A 5,846-nucleotide genomic window follows, 5' to 3' on the forward strand; every position below is an offset into this window, starting at 1 on the left:
GGAATGGGAATAGACGGTTGCACACAAAGAGCTATGATCACACACTGTTAATTGTCCCATACTCCTTATGCAAGAACACTTTAATCAAAGCAATATAAATGCTAATACATTACTTTTGTTTTAGGAACATTTGCAAATCCTGCATTTTTAGGTTCATAGCTTAAAATATTATAATTTATGTGTGAGAAAGCACTTATTATTGCTCTTAAAAAAAGGGTGATTCTTTTTCCAGATGGGCCTGTTAGATGAAGACATTGCCTTCCAATCCAACATACCTGTGCCACTGGATATAACCGTGGCTGTGGTCTACTCTGTTTTTGGTGAGTAAACTCTGCAGTAATTCAAAACCATGTTGGTCTTATTTAATCTATTGATTTAAGTTAACAGACAGTAAAGAGTTAATAAAACCAATATTGCTGTCAATACCTTTTTTACTCGTTCTGCTGAGGCTGAAACAGGAAACAGCACGGAGCAAGCCAGCACACGGTGAAGCCTTGGAGCAGGGCCGGCCCTAGACTTTTGGGGGCCCTATGCGAGCTTTGGCTTGAGGGTTAAAAGCATCAATCTGGTGCACTTTGAGAGCAAAATTAAGAGATCTATGGATACATCTCTCAACACCCATTTGAAACAGAACTGTAAACAGATCTTTCTTTATGGATATTTTACAAATCACTCCCCTTTTAAACTGTATTCTTATTTTGTCATACAGTATTTCATAACTGTTTTTCATGTATTCTCTCTGGCTGTCCATCTCATAATGTTCACATAGAAACTAGCTGTCAATAGGAATATCATTCAGAATAATTATAATTTCATGCAAAACTCTGTCACAAAAAGAGGTCGCACATTTAAATTCAGGTGTTGTTATGGCAACGTCAGTGGTCAAACAGTCACATTTACTACTGCAAATACGTTCAAACATGCTGTCGACACATAAAGCAGTGGCAACTATGCCACCATTTCAGCTGACTTTTTCTCAGAAATACTGTCACATAACATCCATATATTTCAGTGCTAGGTTGATGCTTAGCTAAGCTAACGGCTTCTGCCCATTCACTTTGAATGGGGTGACGTCACGCTTTGCCGAACTGCATTGAGGGAGCTTTGCTTGCTTCAAAAGTTGAGCAATGTTCAACTTTTGAAGCTTCGCCGGAAGCGCCAGCCAATCAAATCATATGCCAGTACAAGCTCTAGCCAATCAAACCGCGTGCTTGTGTGTCCGGGGCGGGAGATTCCTGTGATTGCTTGTTGGTCAAGTTTCAGGCAAGCTCACCGGCAAGCTTCAACGCACGCCGCCGTGTGGACACTGCATAACTATGAAACACTTTAGCTGACAGGACTCAGGATCAACTGTTTACTGTAAGGTAGCTTTTAGCTTCATGTCGAACAGTAAGTCAACATTTCCCAGAGAGCTTTCTTTGAAATCACCAGTTAACGCTAAAAAACACAACATTTAGATTGTATGACAAAGTGTTTATTTAATATATCTGGCTAGCTATAGCTACTTGCTAACGGTTTAGCTTACCCCGCGATTCAAAGTAACGTCAACGTACAGTAGCTGTAATTTATGCTTTGCTTACATGTTCGCATAACTTGGAAGTTTACTGACATTTACATACCTTGTTTACCTGGCTCAAGTGGTGGCTCTGGGGTTGTTGTGTGAGCCACCACTTGAGAATTGTCGTCTTTTTTAAGAAATGTTTTTCTTATGTCCATCTTCAAAAACTCTGAGTCCGACTGACAGTTTATTTTAAACATTGTCACAGCTCACAGGATAGGTACCTGTCAGCCAATAAGACAGATGTTTATCTCCATTCAACTCTCTGGTTGGTCTGGTGTCTTGCTTCTGTTGCATTCACTGAACACGGGAAATTACAATCCTGACGTCCTCTCTAGTGTCATGATGAGGTTAAGTTAAAGCATAGTTAATGTATTATATTTTTGACTCAATAATATAATACATGACTTTGAGAGTAGGCAATCTAGGCGTATTAACAAAATTAATTAAACATACTTATCACGGCGACGGTATACTGAGATTATTATTTTCTTTTCAGTTTCTTATTTTTGTTGCTAGGAGGCCCTTAGTGGCTGCGGAGCCCTAAGCGGCCGCTTATGTCGCTTAATGGGTCGGGCCGACTCTGCCTTGGAGGCATGTTAATTGTTGTATTCTTGCCAGAGTTGTATGTATATTAGGGGTGTAACAGTAAACGTACCAAAATTATTCGGTACGGGCCCTTCGGTTCGTTATATTCGTTCGGAAGTGTACCGAACTAATATAACGTTAAACGTAAAAAATTAAGAACGTGAACAACTTTTTGGAAGTAATCTTTGGTGCTGCATCGCAGCATTCAGAGTAATTTGCTCACGTTGGGTTCAACGCGTCATAGAGCGAGCAAGTAATTTAATTGGACGAGAGGCATACTATGAGAGCTGATCAGAGGGATGCGTTCAAATTTAGTCAGTAATTTGAGGAACTGTCGAAATGGCGAGCGCAGATAAAGTTGAGCTCGAAAATCCTCCAGCATCATTGAAGTCTCCGGTTTGGGAACATTTTGGTTTCGCAGTTACGTACAAGGATGACGGACAAAGACAGGTGGACCGAACCAAAGCGGTTTGTCGGCATTGTTCAACTAGAATTGGTTACGCGGCTGGCAATACATCAAACTTGCACTGTGCACACTCATTTGAAAAGGCATCACCCAAACGTGAATATCACCGGGGTACCAAAAGAAAAAAGACTGAAGTGCAAACCCAACTCCCACTAGTATTTAAGCCTCCACCACTCGCAAAAAGTTTAGACCGAGCTATTACAAACGCCAAATATCCTTATATTGCCATGTTAGCAAAGCACTACCTGGCTGTATCTGCTACCTCTGTCCCTAGCGAGAGGATGTTCTCCACAGCAGGAGACATTGTTAGTGCCAGCAGATCTGCCCTTTCGGCAAGCAATGTGGAGTTAATGAAGTTAAAGTTAATTTTTTTTCTTTAAAAATACATGAAAATACAATGACAACCAAGTCATAATGTCAAACTGGCTGCTTAGGTAGTACAGTACAGTTGAAATACAGATTATTTCAGTTCATCTAAATGCTTCACCTGAATGTTTATTTTATTATATTTTGTATTTATTTGAGTGAATATTCACAGTTTAATAATAATTAAAAAATATATATATGTTATGTTTTGTGACAATTTTTTCTGCTGTACTGAAAACGTACCGAACCGAACTGTGACCTAAAAATCGAGGTACGTACCGAACCGAAATGTTTGTGAACCGTTACACCCCTAATGTATGTATAAGCATATGCATCACTTCTATCAATATTTACTCTATTGATGTCTAAATCCTACTGTAAACACACATCAATATACAGAGCCTCTAGTGTTGCAGCATGTTCAAAGCACCAAATCATAATCTCGCCTAGAGCACAAAAATGTCTAGGGCCGGCCCTGTATATCTGGGCAATGTACTGAAAAAAACCAACCTGCCATTCGGTAGTATTACTGGAGAAACCTTACATATGAAGATAGCAGTGATGCACCATTAGAAGGTAACCAAAAGTTGTTAACATTTTTTTTTTTTTTTTTAATGTAATACGTTTTTGAATTAACGTTCAGCTTAATGGAGTTTTATGACCATATACTGTTGGTGTGTTTTGCTTCTGCTGTAGTTCTCTTTGTGTCATGTGTCTGCGTCGTGATCAAAGCCAGAAAGCTTCTGAGGCTGTCTCTGTGTTATGCTTTGCCTTTTACTACATGAATTAAAGAAGCATCTGCAATTGTAATACTTGGTTCACACTAAGCAATGCTGGTTATCACTTGGGATAAGTAACATGTTTAAAAAGCCATCAAGAGTAGAGCATTAGTTAGATTTTTTAAATGTATCCAACAGAAAAACCCAGGTGGATGTTGCCAAAATGGCAACACTGACACCCTATTCTTTTAGGCCACCTCCTAGGGAACTTTCTCATAGCTATATCTATTTGTATATGAACATAAACAACAACATATATGGCTTGTGATTACACACTGCTGTCAAGCTATAACAGCGTGAGAAAGACTTCAGGGACGCGCAATGAGTGCCTGTGAAAGACACATTTAATGGAATATTTTTCCAGAGAATTATTTATTGATACCCATAGTATTAAAAATGGAAATGTATTTATCTGATTATTTAAAGTATCAATGGATTTGACAGTTTTGAATCATGATTTTCTTTAACACAAATACTGCCTTTTTGAGCTGCCAATCCAGGTTTAAAACATGAGAGTCTATTTGTTCATTAGTCTAACAAAATAATAAATACATGAAAACTATACGCCATAATTAACTACATTCCAGTGGCACACAATTTGCTCTGAAATCATCCGGTCTGTTTTCCAGGAGTATTATCACTGTTTGGCAACAGCACACTGCTGTACGTCTCCTTCAAGAAAAAACACCTTCTGAAACCAGCCGAGTACTTCATCATCAACCTCGCCGTCAGCGACTTGGGCCTGACTCTGTCCCTCTACCCCATGGCCATAACTTCAAGCTTCTACCACAGGTATTACATATGGCACGTACTGTAGCATTAACAGGCATGAAAACTACCAGAAAACGAGATACATTGATGTAAACCATATTAGAAAGATTGTGTAGGTATAGCTTTTAAATCATACTCTCTTTCATATTTCATGGTGCATTTAACTATATGGTTGGTTAGGGGTATGATTGCCTGTGAGGTTACAGATATAGAGAGTCATACTCATGCTATTCTTCTTTTACCCCTCTCACCTTCTCCCTCATTGATCTTTCCTCTCTGTCTTTGCTTTGTTCTATTTCTCTTTATCCCATAACCTCTATGTAGGTGGCTGTATGGGAAAACACTGTGCTACATATATGCTTTTTGTGGCATGTTGTTTGGCATCTGCAGTCTGACCACTCTGACCTGCTCAGCATCGTGTGCTTTGTAAAAGTATGTTGTCCACATTACGGTAAGTTTTGAAAGAAGATTCCATTTCTTCCAACACAATGACACAGCATTTACCATCACATCCCTAAGTGGCTGATTGTTGATGTATCTGTTCAACAAAACAAAATGTTAATCCCTTCTATTGCACAGTAGCCTTTCTTGATGACTGACTCAGGAGCTGCACTCACTTCTTGTGATGTTGGTTAATTCAGTTTATTGGACCCTTCTATTGAGGATGAAGATATTGTTTTCCCGAGCACAAAATAACTTCTTTACATAATTCTTAATTATAGGCACTTTGTTTAGCAAACCTTATCTTAATAACTTCAACCATCGAAAAATACCTTTGGAAATGTGAGGCAGCAAAACAAAGATTTTATTGCATGAATTGTAAAGTCTTACTGTGGTCTCCCACCACTGTATATTTACAGAGGTACTAATTTCATCACAATTTGACAATAATGATGTCTGAGTAGATTAGACATTTATGAGAAATATTATATTATATTCGGGATACAAGCGGCAAGATGGGTTTTCTCTGCAGGGTGGCTGGCGTTTCCCTTAGGGATAAGGTGAGAAGTTCAGTCATCCGGGAGGGACTCGGAGTTGAACCGCTCCTCCTTCGCGTCGAAAGGAGCCAGTTGAGGTGGTTCGGGCACTAGTTAGGATGCCACCTGGGCGCCTCCTTAGGGAGGTGTTCCAGGCACGTCCAGCTGGGAAGAGACCAAGGGGTAGACCTAGGACCAGGTGGAGGGACTATATCTCTTCGCTGGCCTGGGAGCGCCTTGGGATCCCCCAGTCAGAGCTGTTGATGTGGCCAGGGGAAAAGAAAGTTTGGGGCTCTCTGCTGGAACTGCTACCCCGCGACCCGACCACGGATAAGCGGAGA

At 39.9% G+C, this 5,846-nt stretch overlaps 1 pseudogene across 1 annotated transcript in view; it reads left to right on the plus strand.

Annotated features, from left to right (window-relative positions):
- The first annotated feature begins 232 nt into the window (after nt 1-232).
- LOC307019936 (opsin-5-like) overlaps nt 233-5,846 on the plus strand; it is an 11,895-nt pseudogene continuing 6,281 nt past the window's right edge. Inside the window, exons 1-3 of the transcript in view lie at nt 233-320; nt 4,387-4,549; nt 4,853-4,979. The product of the transcript in view is annotated as an opsin-5-like (transcript). The remainder of the gene's footprint in view (nt 321-4,386; nt 4,550-4,852; nt 4,980-5,846) is intronic.

Source organism: Notothenia rossii (genome assembly GCF_949606895.1).
Source record: "Notothenia rossii genome assembly, chromosome: 9".
NCBI lineage: Eukaryota > Metazoa > Chordata > Actinopteri > Perciformes > Nototheniidae > Notothenia > Notothenia rossii.